This window comes from Lissotriton vulgaris, chromosome 9 (genome assembly GCF_964263255.1).
Source record: "Lissotriton vulgaris chromosome 9, aLisVul1.2, whole genome shotgun sequence".
In the NCBI taxonomy this organism is placed as follows: Eukaryota; Metazoa; Chordata; class Amphibia; order Caudata; family Salamandridae; genus Lissotriton; species Lissotriton vulgaris.
In genome coordinates this window covers 1,150,015,452-1,150,040,544 of record NC_141697.1, presented here as the reverse complement: position 1 = coordinate 1,150,040,544, position 25,093 = coordinate 1,150,015,452, and the positions used below count along the sequence as shown (strand labels likewise).

General features: G+C 44.7%; 1 protein-coding gene across 3 annotated transcripts in view; it reads right to left on the bottom strand.

The window, feature by feature from the left end:
- The window catches only part of CHL1 (cell adhesion molecule L1 like), a 449,119-nt gene that overhangs the window by 195,525 nt on the left and 228,501 nt on the right, over nucleotides 1–25,093 (bottom strand). The window lies entirely within an intron of this gene.

Here is a 25,093-nt window from a genome sequence, read left to right as displayed (position 1 = left end):
ACTGACCACAATTACCACCCCTGAGGACTTGAAAGAGTGGAATTAAATGTACCATTCTGATAGGCTAAGTATGGTCCTTTGAGAGCCATGAAACAGAGATAAGTAGCATACAGCCAAATGTATCTTGTACAAGGGACCTAAAAATAGGAAAGCTCTGAAACATATATCGATGTTGGTTCAGGTGTTAGGTGTTACCATCTGTACAATTGGCTGTAGTATAGCTCAATGGTGTGATTGGTAAAATCAATAATAGAAAGGTGGGTCCTGCAATCATGTCTCAGAGTCATGTACGCAGCTCGAATACCACATTTACTGCTGGTTGTTAAAGCCCCCTTAGTCATAGTGGGCTTGTATCAGGTGCGTGGTAAGTCTTGTATAGTGGTCTTGTTGTTGTCTGCGGCATGCATCATTTTGCTCCCGTGCAGCATTAAAGTGTAGGTACAAAAACACATACTAATATTTGACATACAAACATGTGACTCATGCCGCTCCATAAATGCATGTTAATCACTGTAGAGGCTGTAGTAAACAATAACGCTAACATAACCGCCATATTTTTATTACTCAATTATTTGTTCACTGGCCATTCCATAAACAGGTTCAATACATAATCTACATCCCCCAAAACGTCATATATTGCCTTTGGAGGTCTTTTAAGCCTCAAGATCTTTAATATTCTGCAAACCAAAACATTACTTCCTACAGACTTACCACCAACCAAAGCATGCCCAGCAGAAATAGCTGACCTATAACAATTTATCGTCCGTTAGTCCCAAAATTCTCTACTAAAATCTTGTTAACCTCCACTACAGACCTTCCACGGGATCCCAATCCCTCTCCATGCACCAACCAACCCAAACATTTCCATACTCCTTTGCATCTTCTCCTAGTTCCTGGTGCCCAAAATCCCTTGAGTTACTCTGCAGCCTCCTCGTAAAGGCCTTCGAATGCTCTAGATCTCCTTACACCTTCCAGACAATAAGGGTCAAGCACTAAAGGATGCTCCTCTCCTTCTTTGTTTTGTAACAGTCCTTCCTCTGCAAATGTCAATAATGGGACGTCACATGCCAATTCTAATACTGCTGGAAACCATACCTGAGGCATCAAGAATGGAACCAGCTAACATCTCTCCTTCCTCACCTTCAGAAGCACTCTTTGTATCATTGCAAAAGGCAGGAAAGCATATCCCCTAATCTCTGTCCACCTTTGTTGAAAAGCATATATGGCGTCCACACCTGGATCTGGTAACCAACTGAACAACCTCTGAACCTGGAACGTTAATCTTGGTCCAACCAGATCTACCTCCAAGGGCCCAAAAAGCTGATCTATCCTCGAAAAATACTCCCGCTTCAGTAGCCAATCGCTGTAATCTCTCACATGCCTCAAATTCCAATCTGCCACCAAATTCATGCTTCCCGGAAGATACTCTGCTTATAAAGGTATCTTGTGCTCCAAATAGAACATCCACAAATCTTTTGCAATATCTGAAAGACCCTTGGATCTGCGACCACCTAACCTGTTTATGTAAGACATTGCAGATGTATTGTCAATTTTCATCAATACAGTTCGACCCTGTAATACTTCCTGAAACTCCTCAAAGCATGCAATCCTGCCGTCAATTCCAGACAATTTATGTGCAGGCCCTATTCGAGGCCTGACCAAGCACCACCTGTCTCCTTTCCCTCCCAATCGTTCGCCTCAACCTGATCCACTGGCATCCGTCTACAATACAAAATCAGGCACACAACCAAAAATGGCCCTTCCATTCCATGCATCCAGATTCTGCATCCACCAACTCAATTCCTCCTTCGTTTCCATATTCCAACATACTTTGTCTCCAAACCATAAACCTTTTCTCAAGGCATCTGCTTTCACTTTCTGTAGTGCAATGGCCCTGGAAAAAACACTTGAATCGATGAAGAAAACAATCCTAAAATTCTTGCCAAATCTCTCAAGGTTAATGTTTCCTTCCGTAACACACGTACAACCTCCTTCTTTATCATGCTTACCTTTTTCTCTGGCAACAGCAAAACTTCCCCTATCATATCGATTTTGAAACTCAAAAATGGCATACCCTGCGATGCAGTCAATACTGATTTCTTCTCGTTTATCAAAAATCCCAGCTTTTTTAAAATTTGGATTTACTATTTTAGTTGAGAAATCAATTCCTTCACATACTGAGACATTAACAAAATATTGTCTAAATAAACAATCAAACGGAATCCTCTCTACAACTACTCTCATCACCTTGGTGAAGCACCACAGTGCTGAACAAAGACCCAATGGAAGACACAGAAACTGGTATAGTTTGCTCTTGCATCTGAGCAGAAGAAATCTCAGAATTTCTTTGTTAATAAGTACTGTGAAATAAGCGTCCCTAAAATCCAATTTTACCATCCAATCCCCTGCCTGTAATATGCACCGTAACAGATGGATTCCTTCCATCTTGAAATGTCTGTAAACCAAAGACAAATTCAAACTCCTCAAGTTTATTACTGGTCTCCAACCTTTGTCCTTGTTTTCCACCCAAAAAAAGTGCTTACATAGCCCTTTGGATGTTCCTCTACCAGACAAATCGCACCTTTCTGTAACATTGCATCTATTTCTACATACTCTATCCTTATTTGCTCCTGAGTTAAACTTAACTCTTTTGGTTCTTTTGCCTGAACTGATGTTTCTACAAACTTTATCTCGAACCCCTCGACCATATTCAGATCCCACGGGTCCTTTGTCAACTTTCTCTATTCATTCAGAAACAAACATAAACGTCCTCCTACACTTTCTAGGGAAGAACCAAAAGTAATCCCCATACTCCGCTCGGGAACTGGAAGCTGATTGACCTCTTCCCTGACTATTACTTCTTGCTCTGCTGAAACATCCTCATTGTGGAAAGAATCCAGAGGAACCCTAGAAACCTCTTTGAGCTCCTTTGTACATGTAATTGTACTGGGACATTTGACACCTCCTGCAAGCATAAGGTCCCGTCTGCTGGCCCTTTTAAAAACATCTTCAAAAACTTTCCTCATATTATTTTGAGTTTTATCTAGAGCGGTAAAGGTGGCTACAAGTTTGCCTAAACTCCTGACCATCCGTTCACCAAAAAGCAAACCTTTCACAATACTACACGGCTCCTTGTCTGCCATCTCACCCAAATTAGGGTTTATTTTCATCAGTACAGACTTTCTGCGCTCTGCATATACTCCAGAATTTGCATTTCCCAGATGCACCATAGCCCTGTGGCTCCAACCACGTAAAAGTTCCATATCAAACTGCTCCCCATTCAAATGGGCTTCCCCCGCCATATCCATTATTTCCGCAAGTGGACCCAAAATGTCCAAAAGCCTGTCTTGGAATTGCTTTAAAGAACGTTCCAGAACCTTGCTAGGATCCCTGACCATCTTGAACAAATACGCTATGATGTCAGGGTCAAGGTTAGGTGTATAACAAACATTACTCTCTATTTGTGACCTTGAACACTTCACCTTTATAACATTCCTTACCTCCCTCTAAAGTGACTTTCTAATCCATTTTTTTATAAACTTGCTGACATGGTCCAAGGGCCACCAATCCACACTTCTTGGATGCCTTATGTCATCTGGACTAAACATCTCCTCTCCCAAAGGATCTTTTATTACATTCTAAGAAGACAATGCTGAATCAGCTTTTAAATCATCATTCAAATTATCTTCCTGGTCCACAGCATAAATAAACTCATTGTAGACCTTTCCTGACCCTTATAAAAATCTATCTTCAGTTTCCATAAAATAATCATCATCTGATACATTTTGTGGGCTGCCATAGACATCTTTACTCTGCATGCTGCCACAGGCATCAACTCTTGTGATGGGTTTAGATCCATCCTTGCTCCTTTTACCCATATGTTTTATTTTCTTAAGTTTCTTTCCTTTTCTGATTCCTCTCCTGTTATCTTCCTCATCTGAACAAGACCAAAAGTTATCCTCAGATCTACTCTCCTTTCATTTTTCTCTAAAACAATCTCCACTACCTAACAGAAGCTTTCACTTCACTCTAAATGAATCTCCTCAAACTATCCTCACTAACTCTACCTTAAACTACCTGTGCCTGAACACAACTCTCTTCAGGGGACATTTTATTTTATTTATTTATTTATTTATTTATTTATTTATTTATTTATTTATTTATCCTTTCTAATTTCTAACAAACCAGACAAAACCAATACTGATCTTTTCCACACAAATATTGTAATTTCTCCCCTCTTCTCCAACTCCTCGTTGGTGCTTTCGTTGATCTGCTCTCCTCAGATGTGTGAAGAGTGCCTAGCAATGACACACTCTGCCCCTTCACATAAAAGGCAGCCCGCTTCCCATCCTACACAAGCATATCTGCCCAAACCAAGATGGCCACTGTGATCTTGCGTGATCACGGTGAACCAATGATTGGCTTCCTATACTCCGATCACGTGTGTTTTTTTCCTCAAACCGCCAAGCTACTGGACCATTGGATTGCAACACGAGCCCTGAATCGAGCCTCTCTCTTCCAGGCTTGTGCTGAGTCACGCGCTCAGCCAACAGTAAGCCCGATTTCACATTTTGCATTAAAAACCACTTAAACTAATCTTTTCCTTCCTTCTGACCACTGCATAATTTAGCAATTACACATTGAAATAATATTCTCGTATAATAATTACTTCTCACAAAACCACAACAACATCACTCAGATATCCTTGCTTTCAAATACCAACAAATACCCCGAACACCAAATAAGCATAATTCAACCAAGAATATACCGCTTCTGAAAATTAGAAGCCTCCAACCTTTCCAAATACACTCACACTTTAAAAGTACCATAGACATACATAACAAAAGCTACTTATCTGAACAGGAGCAACATTTAAAAGAGTAGGAGAGTTCTATACAAGAGACTTTTAATGTTTATTGAGATTCCAGTTCTGGATTTTTCCTGGTTGTTAGTTATTTGAAGGTGCTGCTGGCAGGAGTAATAAATAAAAGATTATTCATAATGGTAGCATCCGGTCTTGTAATGAAATCATATAATCACCAACATCTGGAATGTTTACAAAACAAATGTTTTCTTCACTTAAGTTGTAAGTATATTTAGATTGAAAGCCTTTAGGTAAAGGGATGCTGTCTTTGTTAGCATTGACTGCAGCCAAGATATCAGAATCTATTCTCGTTTTTGAATTAGTAAATGCAGCAAAAGTAGCAATTGCAACTGCAGATCTGGCCTCTTCATCAGCCAGAGAATTCCCTACAATGTGTGCTCCCACAAACTGATGACTTAAAGCTTGAATAACATGAGCCCGTGGCAACCGATCTTTGGGGTCTGCCACTTTAATCTAAAGCGTTTAATGCTTGATTCTGTTGCAATTAGAATCTTTGAATCCATTCTGTCTCCAATAATGTAAAGTATCATTAAAGAACTGTACACAATAATGAGAATCACACACAATAAGTATGGGGAATTCAGGATTAATATTTTTGTGTGCAAGAAGCAAAGCTTTCAGTTCAGCCAACTGCGCAGTGCAGTCCCCTAAGAATTGGGTGCAAGTTTATTGTGCCTCGAATTTCTTGTCCAACATTAAACTAACAATGGTGGTACTCACAGCAGAATATTGCTGTTTAGAGCCTATAGCATGCTGGGCGGAACCATCAGTGTAAATAATATATTGCTACTGGTGCTGTCTCACCTTCATTGAAAGTAATATAGGTAGATCCAAGTGCCTCCTGTAAAACACGGATGACTAGATTTGCAGTCTTTACACATGTATGTAAGTGACATGTTGCAAGCAAGTCAGATAGTGAAGATCTGAGTGTGTATGTGTGTTCTGATGTCCAATGTGAACTGGGAAAATCAGGGTGAATTAATTCATAAAGTGTTTTAATGAGTTGTGCGTAATCAGGAATGTATGTTCTGCCAAGATTAAGAAAACCTAATAAGGTTTGCAGTTTCTTCAAAGTGTTTGGAGGTTGCAATTGTACATATTTCTCCAAAAGTGAGGGTCAGACTTTTACCCTCATGTGTAAGTTCATATCCTAAGAAAAGGGAATTTAGAAATGGAATATGAGATTTCTTAAAGTTGAACTTATAGCTACATGCAGTGAACCCTAAAATTATGTGATCCACTGTGGCCAAGTGCGTATTTAACTCATCTTCTTTGAGTTAGATATAATCTAAGAAGGACAATGCATCTGGGTCAATATCATGCAGAATTGGCACAATGTGGGCAGCAAACAGTCCTGGACTGTTCTTATATCCCATTGCAAAACAGGTAAAGAGAACTTGAAGCCAAGGGGCGAGAAGGCTGTCCAATCTCTACTTTCAGGATCTAGATGGTGACTGAAAAAACCATTGGAAATATCCAAGGTTGTTTTGTATTTTTTACGGATCATATTATTAATCAATGCTATACTGTGTGTATTTTGTATAGCAAAAGGATGTGTATGACTTTTTAAATATCTGTAGTCTAAGACTATGGCCATAATTACGATGTGGTCGGACGAGTGTCCTACCGGCATCGTTGTAGTACAGGGACTGTACGACAGGTAGTCGGCAGTCCCGACCGCCAAGTTAGGATCCGACCACCATGGAGGTGGTCAGAAACATTCCTCTTTACATTGAAGTGTGTGCAATGGCCCTGAAAAGGACAGCAGCACAAGCCCTAATGCCAAATTCATGTTTTTAAACATCCCTGCACCTTGTGGCAGGCACCTCATGGTCCCTGTCACATGGGGCATGGATGTTTGTGGGAGCACCTATGGTGCCTCCCTGCCCTCATAGCAGAGGCCCCAGTTGTACGGGTCCTGCTAGGGGCCCCTAAAGTCTGTTTCAGACAGCCTTTCAATGGCAGTTGGACCGCTATTGAAAGGCCGTCAGAAAGGGCCATTGTAATCTTCACAATGGTGCTTGAGCAGGCACAACTCTCATTGTAGGGATTACATTCCAACTGCAGGGCCGACGGGCTGCTTGAGATCATCAGAACCGCAGTGGTCAGTCTCTCACCCATGCAGTTAGACTGATCACATTGTAATGCGTCAATCTGACTGCTGCTTCAGATGTCGGTGGGACTGACACCGACGCGCTGCTGGTGTCAGTCCCACCGACATCCTAATGAGGCCCTCTGTGATATGAATGATCTGGTTTCAGAACAGACAAAAAGGGATTAGTCATCTCAGAGACACGGTGTTCAAGTCCTCCCTAGTACTAAGGCTGGGCGGTAAATTCCGTTGCGCTCACGAAATTCACGGACTTTGGGTAATTTTGCGTTCCGCGGAATTGTCAAAAATTCTGCGATCCGCGGCTTAATTTTTTGCTTGTTCGCGCTTTCAAGATGCATGTTCACGAGATATTGCTCCCCGAGCACGCAAACAACATTCACAAACAGGAAAAAGCATCACGAACGGGTGGAACAAGCAATTCCGCATGTTTGCTGAACTTTTGCGTGCTCATGGAGATTTTTTACCGTTTTGGGGAGCTTTGCATAGCGCGCCTACGTGAATTCCACCCACCCCTACCTAGTACTCCAATCGGGAGAGTATTTCTCTAATAGGGTACTGTGGTTGCACTAGCAAGCTGGACCGTATGGGTAATGCATGATAAGGAGAGTCCTTATACCAGCCGACATGACTGTGGTATAAAGCTGGGTCTTGTGCAAGAGTCCATTCTACTGCATAGGCTTGTGTGACTTGATCAGGGAAACAAGCCGAAAATGAAGGTATTATTACATCTTCACCCTGGGGAGATGTTTGGACAATTAGAGGGGGTCAATAAACATTAATTACTGTAATGAAGTTATCAGTTGCTCTCACTGCCAGAAACTCCTGGTGATTCTGGCACAGTACAGTGACTTCGCTGAGGAGAGTCACCGTCCAACTCCTGTTCAGGAGGTGGGTTCTCAGTGTCTGTGGCATATTTGGCAGTTATAGCTGCAACTTTCATTTCCTGAAATGAGGCTTTATATTGAAGAGTTATTTCCTCCTTTTTTATCTTCACATCAGATGATCGCTGTGTCTCCCTTTTGGGTTTTACATGCTCTTCCGGTCTTCTCTAAGATCGCCCATCTCACTCGTACTGCTTATCAGATGAGTCCTGCAAGGAACGAGGGGAACATGTATCAGAAATCTGATACCTGTCTGGAGCCTTAATTTTAGTGCATTCATGAAAATACTAGCACCTCTAAGAGGGTTCCAGGGGTGGAGGTTCACCTTCCTGCGTTTGTTTAGATCTATCCCATGGTTTTTTAACAAACTCTCAAGTCAACTTGGCTTCCTTGTCTGTACTAGGTTTGCCAAGAAGTGGTTTAGCTGGTCTGGTTTCCAAATTATTGTGTGCAAAGGATGCACACATCAGCAATAATCATAGCCAGCTCACATTCACAACTGGCTTGTGCAAAACCTGCAAGTCATTGGTATATAGACAGAGAGACTGATTCGACTTTAATGTTAGAATCAGTGCAGACATAACAGAAATTTCCGGTTAGTTTTATCTACAAACCCGGAGCAGCAGCAGCCTGTGTTCATTCTGTATTTGTTTTAACATGTCTGGCAAGACTGACATGGATGGAGTACCATGACTGATGGTAAATGTGTGGTTTTTATAAAGACTTTCTGTAGCGATGAATAAATATATTACACAGTTTAAATGAGTACAAATCAGTATACTCCTCGGGCTACCTTCTTCACAACATCAAGTAATATTGCAATTATTTCATTAATTTAGGTATATGGATTACATCATAATCTATACTCCGTTTACATTTTTTGTTTACGATTAAACCATTGCAAAGGTTAAAACTTGCAAAAAATGAAAAACATTTTCTCAAAATGAGTTTCTTGTGAACAATTGTTGCTAGCTAAATAGCTAATACCCAGTTCACATGGACATATGGGTTGCTCTTGTGTTTTTGAAATATTGCTGATATATGCAGCAGCAAAGACTGTTCATCAAGTCACCAATGGTGGGAACCATCCCATGGGGTAAGCACATAGTCAAAAATCTGTGCTTGTCTTGTGGTCCTTTAAAGGGGAAACACAGCTTCAATTTGGTAAATTTTGTGGGAATATCCAAAATGGAATTTCCCCACGGTCAGTGGGAATTTGGCACATAACTAAATGAACATTTACAGGATGTATTGTAGGAACTGCAGGCCAGTGGGCTTGTCTTGGCAGGCTAACTCTAGCTGGTTGTGCCAACAAGGTGGAATGAACCTACCGAGTTGAGCATCTATAAACTAAATTAGGGGACACTAGAGAGCCCATGGCGGCACTTTAGTGCAGTGCTGCCAGCCAGGAAAATAATCCTGCACTAATCCTCTACATCGCAGCTTGTCCCGTAATAAAATCCTACAGGGAGTGTTGGGGAACACATGCAGACTCTGCGGGACGCAAAATGACCCCAAATACACCAGTTAATCCAATTTCTGCTGCTCTCATCCTGTGCCTCCTCAAGGGAACTGACTGAGCTGTGATCGGGCAGGCGGAGAGCTGTGGTTGCTGAACATTGACACCCTAAACTGAGGTATTATTATAGAGTGGGGTCAGTCTTAATACATTTTAAAAGTAGATGGCACCAAATCTTGGTGGAGCTCACAGTCTGTTGGAGACTGTGACTTCCTTGATATATCGATGGCATTCCCGAGACAACTGATCTCAAAAGAACAAAGATTAGCGGACCTTGGTGCGGGTGGCCCTGGTGCTACCACAAAGAGTTGGAACGGAGGGCCCAAGATGCCACAGGGGAGCTGCGTGTGGTACTGAGGCTTGCTAGGTGACTGGCCCGTGGCACACTGACAGCCTCCCAGGATATCGAGGGATATGGGGCAGGAAGCCATAGATTAAACGCAGCTGGTAAGATTACATCAACTATTGGTGTAGAACCGCCATGGTTCCTGTGAACTTCTGCATGTGTGCTGATGGCCCGTTGCCGGCAGAATTGGAGCATCAGCTGATGTTTGTACCAGGGCCTGCTGGAGCAGAGAGGGAGGCCTGTTGCTACGGGGTCAATTTATAACGTGTGGCGTGGGAGGGCAAACAAGGCCCGAAAGAAAAAATAAATTTAAGTGAGGCAGTAAGCTGATTCATAAAGAAAAAAAGTAAATGGTACTATGGAGACACCACTGAGTATCAGAAGAGGCATGTGACAGGGTTGTCCACTGTCACATTACTATTCACTCTAATCCTTCAACTACTAGTGTGCAAAATATAACAAAGACACACAGACTAAGCCCTGTGGTTTTGGCTACGACCTATCAGCATATAGCTATATGCGGATGATATGGTACTCTATGTCCGAAACCCCACAAAACATCTAGCTCCCCTAGATGGGTAATATCTCCGCGGTGAACACCAACCGGAGTTAAGTATAAATTGGGGGCAAATCAGTCATGCCACCATTAACATCATGTATAGTACAAGAGAAACTTTACTTTCTGCTGGACTAGAGCAGTAAACCTGTTAATACCTGGGACTTTGGAGCCACAGAGATACGGATTTGTTACACAGGAAAATTATGGTAGACCGATATTTCTAATGGAGGATCAAATCACTAGATCTATTAAACTCCCTTTGTCTTTCTTTGTTTATGTACTTATTTGGTAATATTCCAATCACAATGCCTCTCAATCTATTTAATACCATAAGATCGCATAAGATAACCCTAACATGGGTGGGCAAAAAATGTAGGTGTAAATGGGCGACACAATCACTTTCATATGCGCAAGGTGGATTTGGGGCCCTAGATCTGTACCTGCATTACCTTTTTACTAAAGCACATGTCACACATTATTGGTACCACACCCATGAATATGTTCCACATTTAGCGATCGAATAGGATGATGCACACCCCCTTCCTGTACAGCCATCTTACCACAAGAGAAGACATGAATCCCTAACTCAGAAATTAGCAGAGTTTAATGCACAACATCGACAGGGCAAACTCTTAGTACCTGGGCCAAAAAGAAAGCGCTTTATGGACCAGCACTTCCTCTCGCACACCACCCAGACTTGTCTGTTACACAAGACACTGGGACTCTGACTCAATTGAAAGACTCCGGCTTCATAACCATGTGGGATGTATTCCCAGGAGGGTCCTTTATCTCCTTTTAGGAGTTTACTGCAGGCCAAACACAAACCCCTCTAACTTTCACATACCTCCGTTTACGCGGCGCTATAAAACAGTTATATCCATCTTTTCCTGCAGAACCAGCCATTCTAGACTCCCTCCACATCCTGATCACTACCCCAAAGCGTGAGCGCCTTATTACCGCATTCTACAATGCCACTCTGAAGAAGAGACATGCCGACATGCAACAGGCCCTTGACAACTGGAATGTAGTCTTAGATACACCATTTATTGTCAAGGAATGGGGCTTTCTTTGTACACTCACTGGTATTCTTACTTCCAACTGTAATCTCTACAAAATACACTTTTAAATATCTCCAACAAACATATTACACTCCAGCCAAACTGTTCAGATATGGGCTATGTACAAAAGCGACACACTGGATTAAAAACATGGTCTACTGCAATGAGCAACTGGAGCTCGTTGCTGAGGAATTACCTTCATCATCAAGTCCAAAGGACATTTGGAGACCGCTCACATCTGATGACCTCCGCAGATGAGTCATGACCTGATTGCGGCGTTAATTGCAAAGTATTGTTATCAGCGGGATAGCAGAAAGTAGAGTATTATGATGTATGTTTCTATGCCCAAATTGTACTACCTTGCATACATGATATGAACTTCTGTACTCCCCCTAGATGCCTCTGTGAGCTATTCAGTATATGTTTGAAAACTGATAAAAACATTTTTTAAAGTCTAACTAAATTAACATGGTTGTAGCTGTTGAGTAGTAATATTTGCTTAATCTGGGTATGGTGATGTGTATAGGGATAAAGCTGGCCAGGTTGCCCCTGCATTACTTAGAGGACTAAACATGCTGGTGGAAGTAAATGGGGTAGGGCACGTGGAATCAAGCAGTGTGTTCCCAATGAGAAAGTGGTATTTCTAAGAGCACCTACGCTCTACAAATTTCTGGTGGTGGAGTAACTGTGTATTCATGAAATGTGTTTGTATTAGCAATCACAGCTGGAACATTGACCCAAGAATAAAAGACCTCAAAGCAATAGCCATCTTGGGCTTCTACCACGAAAATAAAGTCACCACCTCAATTAGTAAGGCCATGTGCAGTATCGTGTGCATGGACACCAGGACTGCAATTAGCAGCTATTATAATAGGTCATGCCTGCGACATGGTGAAAACAGCAATAGAAGCAAAGTGCAACACAAAATGGTTCTCTCTTTTTGAACTTTCCAGCTTGAAAAAACAACACAATAAGGTACTGCCTAAAACACTGTGTGGATTAATTCCGAACACCATAGACGTTTCCGGTGGTAGGTGTAAGGGTATTATGAACACACACAAGCATTACTCAGCAGACCTGTGAATAAATACCAGACCAAACGTTGGGTGGTCCCATCTTGCAGGGATTCTGTTTGGAAACAGAACTATGCCTGGGATCACAGAGCGTCAGTATGTAGAGACTGGGTCTCCATACCATATCAGTACCTGTGGGTCCAAATCCTGACTAGATCATAGTGCCTTATCTGCCCTCCTAACCTTCCCAGAGTAACATGTACGTTGGCACCCCAGAACACAACACTCTCATCCCATCAGGAAACTGTGGTAATGGATCATCACCTTTCATTCTCGTACTCATGCATTTCCATACTGAACAAAAGAAGGATATGAGGAAAGTTTACAATATCCTCCGAAACTATTATGCTCTATCATATAGCAACGTGCTGCATTTATAAAACATATGTAACTGAACAACGTAATTAGCATTACTAGTAAACTGTATACAATGGAAAGCCCTATCATGGTAAATATCTTTGCCTAAACCTAACCTAACTATGTGAACACAGTGATATATCAGAAATCTATGGGATTAGAACCAGGCCCCATACCTGGCATTCGCCGCTAGCTGGTCTGCATGTCACATTTCACAGAGCTGACACACTGGTTCCTGGACCTTTCTCTGCTAGAACTCAAGTCTCAGCTTATATGATAAGAAATGCCATCCTAGAAAACAGCAGATGGGTCTCTCTGTTATGTCTATGTGCTAGTGACTCGCCAAAGAGAAAAAAACAGGAACGATGTTGTTCGACCTTGTATGAAGTATCCAAACTGAGTCCCAGGAACAGCTGAATAACAAAACAAGTGCAATCTATTTCTAAAATAATAGTGTGGCACAAAAACAAAAGTGTTACTTCGTAATGTGTGCAAAGCAAAAGCAGCCTACAACCTACAGTTAGGCCAACATAGGGGAGAGCCACAGTTGGCCCCACAGGGTACTTACCACAAAGGCTTTTCACAAAGAGCTCTGTGTGCATATTGTAGAGCAGTGGCCACAATCTGCAGCTTAGAAAAGGCCTGCAAACCCACTCCTAAATTATTGAAACTATAGGAACTGATCCAGAGCTTGCACTGTCAAAATTCAAAATGAGGAATAACCTGGTCTGCATAAGCCTGTGCTTAGTGTAAAAAAGGGTATTCCCACTTTGTTCAACATATTTCCAATAAGCTGCAGCTACCTGCGCAGCAGAGAGAGAAACACAGAGCAAAGGCATGAGATTCTCTGTAGGAAGTATTCCGACCCTTGAGGTGCTCCTCACAGCCTTAAAAATGTTAGATGCAGCCACAGAATGCATTTGCCCTCATTGGGGCCTATCAGAGGTCATGGTGCAATAATGCACCTGTAGAGGAAATGACAGTGCTGCTCATGCCATTGTCAGGATTATTGCAGTAGCACATCTGGCCTACCTTTTGAGTCGCAGTAGTCAAGGGCACCTTGTGATTCATTACCTGACTGCATTGCTTGCCTGAGTGGTTGAAACTTGGAGATGGTTCTTGGACTCATTCATGCCCCCTTCATTATTGCTCCCAGTGGAGGGGGCATTATGTCATGTGTGCACAACCTCAGTGGGTCTTTTTGCCCATGCACCCGTATGTATAATATTGACCGACCACATGGGGATAATCTCATAGTAAATTAGGAAACACCCACTTCAAATATAGAGGCTGCTAACATTGTGTCCACATAATGCATATTAGTGAAAGGGTCATATGAGTGTTCGTAGACCTTCATTTATAACAAAGGGACTATGGTTTGTAAACAACTGGTGAAATCACCCATTGCACTCTCATATGCCTTTGTTAAAAAGGCCATTTTGTTACAGGAAAGGAAGGAAGGAAGGAAGGAAGGAAGGAAGGAAGGAAGGAAGGAAGGAAGGAAGGAAGGAAGGAAGGAAGGAAGGAAGGAAGGAAGGAAGGAAGGAAGGAAGGAAGGAAGGAAGGAAGGAAGGAAGGAAGGAAGGAAGGATGGATGGATGGATGGAAGGAAGGAAGGAAGGAAGGAAGGAAGGAAGGAAGGAAGGAAGGAAGGAAGGAAGGAAGGAAGGAAGGAAGGGAATCAGCCCTGACAAAAACGTTCATATCAGCCACAATATTACATCGCGAGAATGAGTGTTGTAAGAGTCAAGAACTCTCTGGGAAATGGGAACAAATGGTGCATTTTACAGTGAATATTTAGAGATATTTTAAGCAAAAATCCATGTTGTGCCAGTAGACATTTCAAATGGAGAAGAAACAATATTCCAATACATTCCACAGTAACCATTATTGATACTTTTTCATACAGACAAATCAAATAAATGTCTTTAAAAATATGTGCTACTTCATGTCTCCACGACCTGACCCCTGTGCACTTTAGCCAGTGCTACTGCACTCTAAAATTACAACATTATTTTTCTTTCTTAAACAGTTTTTTCAAATGAACATATAATCCAAAATCAACATAAATATTCCAATGTGTTGGTTAGAATTGCTCACAGACCAATTAATGTTCAAAGTTCACATTATATATACACAAAAAAACAAAGCATTCATTTTTTACACAATTCCATTAATTCATTGTTGCCCAATGCATTTCGGGCTGGTGGCCCTTCTTCAGGGATCCAATCTGAAACATGCCAAAAATAAATCATCAGTCATTACAACACACTTAAAACACAAGGAAGTTAATTTTCATCTTAGTACTAAGAAGAAACAATATCAATCGATTTACTAAAGATTCAGGTATCTGGCGCTGTCTTCGCACGGTGGAACTCCCCCCATTCAGTAACTTTGCAGAATGTTTTCTGCATGGGGGTGTGAAAATTGCTCACAGAGCAGAAAAGTAGCTTGGGCCTGGTGATAGGATCAGCTGGGTATGGGACATGTGCTCGCCATCAGTTCAGGAAGGGCAGATGGGGACTTCAATATTTCAAGAACTGCAAGAACTTGAAAGGGGCAGACGTAAGTCTGTTCCGTCCATAGTTGCTTTTGTAAGGAGCGAGCTTGGAAAGGAAAAAGGATAATCATTTTATCCCTGAACACATGGTAGTCACCCTTTCTCCACCCCAGTGGGAGGTGAGCTAGCCACAGAAACAGTTTGAAACAGGTTGGTGTATCTTAGGAGGATGGAACTGCTCATTTCCCTAAGCACACCCCTGACTGGAGCACAAGCTCCCTCTGTGGACAGAAGTCTTTTGCCATCTTGGATCTCCCTTTGAATGGTGAAATGTGCGAAAGTTTGAAGTTAGGCACACATGATGTGCTACCAAAGTGGGGATGGCCGATCCTGGGAATTATTTCCTCATTGGTGCGGGAGGGTCCTGGAGTGAACACCACCCACTGGCTAGTGAAACCCACAAAGCCTACACCTCACCAACAGCTCCCTAGAACACTTTCTGGATCTGCAGAAGATCAGAAGAGGACTGGATCTGCTGTGGAGACTTGATGGTCTGGACATGCTTCACTTGTACCCAGTACTGAGAGGTGAACTCCAATAGTCAGTTGACTGGCCTCCTTTGTGGGTACAGGGACACTACAAGCTGCAAGAGGCCTTTTTCTTAAAGTGATCAGTTGACCAATAAAAACTGGACCTGAACTGGACCCTGCCAGTGGCCTCTGATGAAGTCAGTCCCAGCACCTTAGTGCTTTCCCTGGTTTCCTGGGAGTCCGTAGAAGAAACCCAGAGGAGCTGCTTCATAAAACCTGAAAACTTGGGAATTGGAAAACAGTTGGACTTCGAAGACCTCTTTGACATCAATGTGACCGAACTGCAAAGGTGTTCATCGGATACCGTTAAAGTCAAAGTCAATGTCAAAGTCAAAAGTTCTTATAAAGCGCACGATTCACCAGAAAGGTCTCAAGGCGCTAAGCAGAAAGAGACAACAACCCTGAGTTAAAACAGTGACACAGTTAGTTAGGAAAGAGCCATGTTTTCAAGCGCCTCCAAAAGGCCAAGTGATTGGAGATGGAAGACAGATGGGGGGGAGCTTGTTCCAGAGTAGGGGGGCAATATAAGAGAAAGCCCGGCAGCCATTTCTCACAGTCCTGGCCCTAGGCTGGACCAGGAGGGCTGAAGGATTTTGAGGAACATTAAAAAAACTAAGTTGCAATGTAAAATTCTTTGACCAGGATAAATCCACTTTGTGTATCCGATCCACGCACCATTGCGGTCCACCTGAAAGCGTGCCTATGTTACTCTCCAGTGCTCAGTGCTTTTTGGCACTATTTCCATTTAAATCTTTAGAAAGTCATATCTCCAGTTCCCCTTATTTGATTTTTCTCATTTGGTACCATATTTTTTTAAAATGTATACCATTTTTCTAATTTGGTTTCGGGATTTTTACTGGTTGGTGGTTTGAATTTGTTACTGTTTTGGTACTACGTAAATACTTTACACATTTTGGTACAGCATAAATACTTTACACATTTCCCAAAGGTAAGCCTGCTTGCACGGTGCCATAGCTACCAGGGGATTGAGCTTAGACTAATTTAACTAGTGTTATTATTCCTTTACGAGGACGACTACCCACTCCAAATAATAATCCAATCTCTTACAGCAGGTGACAAGAGTTACTGGCTAAACCAGGATTCCAAAGTGGTAATTAACTCTGCAAGTGCTATTACCCCATCCTTGGAGTTTCTTATTATATATTTGTGAGATACAACCTGGTAGAGTGAATGCCAGGAACAGAATACAGAATGTAGGAATTAAGAGTGGAAATTGGTGCATAAATACTCGCTTTCAATGTAATTCCTTGTTCCATGTGATACAACTCAGAAAAGTGTGGTATTACAGCACCAGACAATTACTGGATGCTGTGATATTAGATTTGCACGAGCAGGAAGACTACATCGAGGGTCTAGCGACTCCCATAACAAAGGACATTATTTTCAGTTTTACTCATCCAAATAAACCCTCATCAACTTGTGTTTTCCAAGAATTGTTTTTTGCCCAAAATCATTTTCAATTTATACATAAAACCCATAAAGGTCATACTGCGTGTAAAAGTCATTGTCCTAGACCAGTGTGCTGAGATACATAGTTTTATCTCAAATTGTTACCTGAAATACACAGTTCAGCTTCATGAGGGAGCCAAGCTCCAGCACCACATGAAGGCCTGACTCATCACATACATAGTAATTGCTTCTCTCGTATATTCTGAATCAGTCTCATGCCCTGGTTGTCTACTGTGCCTTCAGTAGCTGCAAAAGTACCTAAAAATTTAAATATAAAAAAGCTGGAGACCAACTCTTATCCTCCCGCAGGATCCATCCTTTCTCCCCAGGCAATCCCTTCTGATCTAAAGGCCAAACATTGTGTCTTTTTTTTTATATATCTAAGGGACAGTCGCTAGCACATTGGACTGCATTACTCACTTATGGGCATATTTATGAGAGTCTTGTGTCACGTTTGCACCACGCAAAGGAGTACATGCCTGCACAAAGCTCTGAGTCAGATTTATGAAGACACACAAAACTGCATTGCATGGCTTTAAGTGGCTCATAAATCTTGGGACAGGCAACGCAGCACAAGGAAGGAGTTCCATGGGTAATGCGGTGTGTGAACCCATGCAACTCCCATGGGTTTTGATGAATACTCAGATTAACAAGGACTTGTAAACATGGAAATGCGTCTAAATCTTATTCCATCCCAGGGCAGGCGTAGCAAGAAGAAATATCTTTATTTCTACTTGTTTTTATCTCTATGTGTGCTACATTCTGCAGCACGCATAGATGGAAGAAAGCACCTCTATAGTTTGATTGCTTGCAGCAAGGTGCCCCTTCCTGCTCAAACCAAATCCTGCCTACAACACAGGCACCCTGGACCATGGTGCAAGGGTGCATGCAGTAGTGCTAGGCTGCCAAAATGGCACCAGGGCAGGGGCAAAAGACAGAGGTGCATTGGATTCGATAAATATGGTGCATTCCTGCCCATTCACTTTGACGTAGGTCATTGCAGCAAGGCGGCGTGCTCAACTACCCTATGCCAAAACCCTGTAAAGGAGGCCCCCTGTCTCCTGTAAACATGTCTATGCTGTCACCGGCAGGATCTTTGTCTAATACATACAAAGCCACAGCATCCCTATTTTTAAGGACCATCTCTGGCTCCCTTTCCCAGCATAAGCTGTGTTCGAATCATTTAGGAGGTCTTGTGAAGTCCATGCTTCTGATACATGGAGCACAGATTTAGAGATGACTGGAGTTCTTTTATTCAATTCATGCCTCTGATACAGGGAGGTTGTGTTAGAGAATAAGGGAATCTTCTTGTCCCATTCTACTGATGCAGGGAGTTATTCAATTAGAGAAGAGAAGAAAGGAGTACTCTGGTCCACCCAGTGCTTCTGATATGGGAAGTACAGTATTAGAGAGGAAGTGAAAGCTCTTTGTTCAGTTCATGCTTCCAATACAGGAAGGCAATTTATCAGAGACAAAGTGACTGCTCTTTTACAGCCCATGCTTCTGATAATGTAGGGAGGCACTATATATATGAGATGAAGGGAGTGCTTGTGCTCCGTCCGTGATTCTTGTACTAAGAAGTCATCTATTAGAAAAGAAAGGAGTGCTCTAGTTCAGCCCAGGATTCTGACACCAGAAGGCACTACAATAGAGATGGAGCAGGGCTCATGTTCAAGACATGGTTCTGTTACCGGGAGTCACAATATTAGGGAAGAAGTAAATGCATTTCTTCAATTCATGCTTCCCAGTGTGAAGGCAGGTCACAGCCTATTCAAGTATAATTGGGGTTGGGTCCAGCCCCTCACTCCCATCCCGCCAGTGATGTCCCATCCAGTCCCAGCTAAGCTCCCCATTGTGAGTGGCTGTCTAAGAGGAGTACACAAAGTCCAACTGTCAACTACACCCAGTGATGAGACCCAGAGACAGTCTGCAGGTACAAAATAGCTAAGGCAATAAAATGGCGACTTTCTAATACAGGCATTTTCAAAATTGTAATTTAAAATCGAACTTCACCATAAGTTAGGATTTTTCATTACAATTCCAAAGACACTAAACATGTACTGGGTACCTGTTCCCATTTGAAAATTACACTTATAAAATGTATTAAGGCAACTCCAATGTTATCCTATGTGAGAGGTAGGCCTTGCAGTAATGAAAAACGAATTTCAGAGTTTTTCACTCCCACAACATGTAAAAATTTAAAGTACATGTCCTACATTTAGATACATTGCACCATGCCCTTTGGACTGTCTAGGGCCTATCCTAGGGATGACTATATATTATATATATATATATATATATATATTAAAAACAAAGGTTTGGGCCTGGCAAAAGGTTTAATTTGCCAGGTCGAAATGACATCTTACAGCTGCATACACACAGATTGCAACGGAAGGCCTGGGAGATGTTTAAACTGCTACTCAAATGGGTGGCCTAATCAGTGCTGCAGGCACACTAGTAGCATTTAATTTACAGGCCCTGGGCCAGTTAATGCCTCTTTACTAGGCACTTGCAGGTAAATTAAATAAGCCAATTGGGTATAAGCCAATTTAAGCCAATTTGGAGTGGTGTGGCTCACTGGTGAGAGGCAGCAGACCCAGGAGCAGAGGACGGACCGGGACCAGGGATCAATTCCCGACGCGGAAGGGTTGTTGACCAGGGTCAGCGGACTCGATAATTCTCACCTCGGTGCCTACTCTAACCAGGGATCACACTTGGCAAATCTGGGCATTAGCTTGCCTCATCTCCACAACGGCCCCCCACATAAGCAGGGGATGCCTGGTTTCACCTTGGAGATACCCATTAGGGACCATCTCACAGGGAAAGCCAGGACGGGTTCCCCAGCGGTCTATTGCGCAGAGATACTCCTTCGGGAGTCGATTCTAGCGCGTTAGAAACCCACAACTAATTAATTAATTAACATGTTTTAAGAAGAGAGCATAAGCACTTTGGCACTGGTTAGCAGTAATAAAGTGTGCAGAATCCTTAGGCAAGCAAAAACGAAGTGACCCTAACCCTCGGGTAAGTCACTTCCCCACCGCTGCTGCTCCGCCTGACAGTCTTTTTGCCTCCTGCTCCCCCCTCCAGATCGGCGCTCTCCTACCCTGCTCGAGCGCCGCCTGGACTGCCTGTGCCTGGTTTGAGTGCCCCGTGTGCCTGCCTGCCCCATTCTATTTTTCTGTACCCCTGCCTGAGTGCCCGTGTGCCTGCCTGCCCCATTCTCTTCTGTACCCCTGCCTGTGTGCCCGTGTGCCTGCCTGTCCCATTATTTATTTAACTGGTACCCCCATGTGAGTTGCTTTGCCCGCCGGGCTCCTCAGCCCTGTTCTCCCACCGCTGCCTCCCGTGCGGCCCCACCCCCCCACACCCATTGGATTATTCCCTCCCGCCTCCCAGCTGACCCCTCCTCCCCTCCTCCCCTCTTATGACGTCCCCGGAGCGTCCGCGCAGCGGGCGCGCCGATTGTGCGCCGAAGGCGCGCCAAAGGCAAGCCCGTCTGCGCCCGTCCGCGCCTGGACCGCGCCCAGTGCCAGGACCCCTGGTCCCCACCGCTGCAAGACGACCCGACACACCGACGATGCCGCCGCCCTCAACGCACTCAATGCCGCCGTAACTCCGCCTGCTGCCGGGCCGCCCCGAAACGCTTTCACGGACCCTTCACCTGCAGAACCTGCAAGTTCACCTGCCTCCAAACCTGCACCGCTCCCGCCAAGCCAAGCACCAGCTGCAACCTAGAGTGCATCCTGCTAAACACCCGCTCCATCCACAGACACGCCGTGGAACTCTGGAACCTCCTCGACACAACATCACCAGACATCGCCTTCCTCACGGAAACCTGGATGAACGTCTCCTCAGCCCCCGACATCGCCATTGCCATCCCGGACGGGTACAAGAACATCAGGAGGGACCGAGTCAACCAGACCGGAGGAGGCATTGCCATCGTCCACAAGAACACCATCCACATCACGACCGACTCCAACGACACTTTCGCCGCCGCCGAGCACCTCCACTTCCAGATTCACACCGGCCCAAATATGACCCTCAGAGGCACCCTCATCTACAGATCCCCGGGACCACGCACACAATTCAGGGAAGACATCACGGACTTCATCAGCCCACACGCCCTCCCCTCCACCGACTACATCCTCCTAGGGGACCTCAACTTCCACCTGGAGAACAACAAGGACCGCAACACCGCCGCCCTGCTGGACAACCTCGCCAACCTCGGACTCAAGCAACTGGTGAACACCCCCACCCACTACGCCGGCCACACGCTTGATCCCGTCTTCTCATCCAGCAAGCACATCACCTTCAGCCACTCCACCGGACTCCACTGGACCGACCACAGCTGCGTCCACTTCAGCTTCAGAAGAACCACAACCCACCACCACCCGCAACAGGTTCCTCACAGAAGCTGGAGCAAGATCACCGCCGACCAGCTCACCACCTCCCTCAGCCAGAACCCACCCGCCAGCACAAAGGACCCCAACGAAGCAGCCCGCAACTTCACGCAGTGGCTGACCGCCTGAGCCGACGACCTCGCAACACTGAAGAACCCTCCCAGCAGACCCAGAAGCAAGAAGGCCTCCTGGTTCACCGGCGAACTCAAGGACTCCAAGAAGACCTGCCGCGTCCTCGAGAAAGCCTGGCTCCTCGACCAGACCACTGACAACATGGCTGCCCTTAAACACGCCACACGCAATCACCACAAGCTCATCCGCACCACCAAGAAGAAACCACTGAGGGAACGACTGGACAACAATGCCCACGACAGCAAGGAACTCTTCACCATCGTCAAGGAGTTCTCCAACCCCAGCACCGGCAACAACGACATCACTCCCTCACAAGATCTCTGCGATTCTCTTGCCTGCCTTCCACCGCAAGATTGCCGACATCCACAACAGTTTCGGCGCACCATCCACACACCCAACCGTCAAACTAACGCCCCCCACCGCCACCCTACGCACCTGGACTACGGTGACCACCGAAGACACAGCCCGCACGATGAACACCATCCACTCCGGATCTCCGACCGACCCCTGCCCCCACCACGTCTTCAACAAGGCCCACTCCACCATCCCACCCCAACTCCAGGACGTCATCAACACCTCCCTCAACACCGCCACCTTCTCGGAGAGCTGGAAGCATGCCGAGCTCAGCGCCCTACTGAAGAAACCAACAGCGGACCCCACAGACCTCAAAAACTTCCGCCCCATCTCGCTCCTCCCTTTTCCTGACAAAGTCATTGAGAAGATCGTCAACAGACAGCTTGCCGCCTTCCTCAAGACGAACGGATCCCTCGACCCCTTGCAGTCCGGTTTCAGAGCCAACCACACCACCGAGACCGCCCTCATCGCAGCCACCGACGACATCCGAGCCCTGCTCGACAACGGGGAAACAGCGGCACTCATCCTCCTGGACCTCTCTGCAGCGTTCGACACTGTCTGCCACCGCACCCTAGTTCAACGCCTCAGAAACATCGGCATCCAAGAGAAGGCACTGGAGTGGATCATCTCATTCCTCGCCGGTAGAACACAGAGAGTCCGCCTCCCCCATTTTGATCCGAGGCCATCGAAGTCATCTGCGGCGTTCCGCAAGGTTCATCTCTCAGCCCCACCCTCTTCAACGTCTACATGAGACCTCTTGCTACCATCGCACTCCAACACAACCTCAACATCATCTCCTACGCCGACGACACCCAGCTGATCCTCTCCCTCACCAGAGACCCCGAGACCGCCAGAACCAGCCTGCACGAAGGGATGAAAGACGTCGCCGAGTGGATGAAGAACAGCCGCCTGAAACTGAACTCAGACAAGACGGAAGTCCTCATCCTGGGACCATCGCCCTCCGTCTGGGACGACTCCTGGTGGCCCCCAGCCCTGGGCACCGCTCCCAAGCCAACAGACTACGCACGCAACCTAGGCGTCATCCTGGTCTCCTCCCTCTCGATGACCAGACAAGTCAACGCCGTCTCCTCATCATGCTTTCACACCCTACGCATGCTTTGCAAGATCTTCCGTTGGATCCCGACCGAAACCAGGAAGACGGTCACCCAGGCCCTCGTCACCAGCTGACAGGACTACGGAAACACCCTCTACGCCGGAACCACAGCCAAGCTACAGAAAAGACTCCTATGCACCCAGAACACCTCCGCCCGACTCATCCTGGACATCCCCCGACGCAGCAACATCTCCGGCCACCTAAGGGACCTGCACTGGCTCCCTGTCAACAAGAGGATCACGTTCAGGCTCCTCACCCACGCACACAAGTCTCTCCACGACCTGGGCCCAAGTACCTCAACGACCGCCTGACCTTCTACACGCCCACCCCCCCAGCTACGGTCTACCAGCCTCGCCCTCGCCACCGTACCACGCATACGAAGAGCCACCGCCGGAGGCAGATCCTTCTCTTACCTGGCGGCCAAGACATGGAACTCCCTGCCCATCCACCTTCGGCTGACCCAGGACCACCTCGCCTTCAGGAGGCAACTCAAGACCTGGCTGTTCGAGCAGTAGCAGACCTCTCCCCCCAAGCGCCTTGAGACCCTTCCGGGTGAGTAGTGCGCTATACAAGTGTCATGATTGATTGATTGATTGATTGAAGTCAACAAAAGGTTATGCGGAAAACCATGCCAAAAATGCAGGAACTAAATGGATGGATGAAAACATTTGCTGAAGCATGAAATATGTAAAATCCGACTTAAAAAAACACGGAACCCCTCTCCACAACCTTACTAGAGAAACAGGAGGATTTCTGGTATTTTGCACAAAACATGGCAAGGTAGGACCATCCGAACCTCCTGCCAACCAATCAGTGTGCGTGTCATTGTGGGATTACCTCCTTCTGTCTTGTTTTTAATCCATGACAGGAAAAATGGAATGAAAATTTTACAAAGATTTTCACTACGACCCTCTTCCTAAAGGCTGACATTTTTTTTGATGCCCAGCTCTATTCGACCAACAGAAAATTCTTCCATCTAATGTTTATCATTTCCTCCACAAATAAGTAATTTACCTGTGCCACCTTATTCTAAATCAGGTCAGTAATCATCACAGTTGTACTTTATTCTGTGAATTAAGAAATAACTCAAACGAGTTATTTTCAAGTATACAATCAGTAGAGTTCACAATAAGATTATTTTTTCTGAGTGCCAACCAGCAGCAATCCACCAATTTACTATTGTCAGCTAAAATGTTGATCGTCCACGCCTGTCTGTTGTTTTCAAGCTATGCCTTTGTCTGCAAATTTGCAGCCTGAAGATTTATTCTTAAAAGGCACTCTGGCAAACTGCACCTGAGCTTCTTATGAAAAGTCTCTGTGTTAAAGCAGCAGCTATTATTATAAACAGATGTGACTCATCATTTTAACCTTGACTTCCTACTACATCATTTGATTGCATAAAAAATGAGAGTGAAACCAGATGAAACAACCATTTCTCAATTCCCTGTCATTGCATCCAAGAAATGTCCCTGAAAACTGGTAAATTTTTGTATGGTGCTGACGATTTCAATTCATTTTTCAAGATGTATTATTATTTTCACAATGCACGTCTGATTTAACAGTACAGTCCGCTGGCAGGGTAATTTTTATCTCAATGTAAATGTTATGACCATTATAAACTATTAACACCTGTATAGCAGGCGAGGGGTTATGGGTAATGAAATTACACCACCATTTTATAATACACGTACCTTTCATGCTGTGCATCTTATTAAAGATGTTTCGACGGGCAGGGGCCAGAT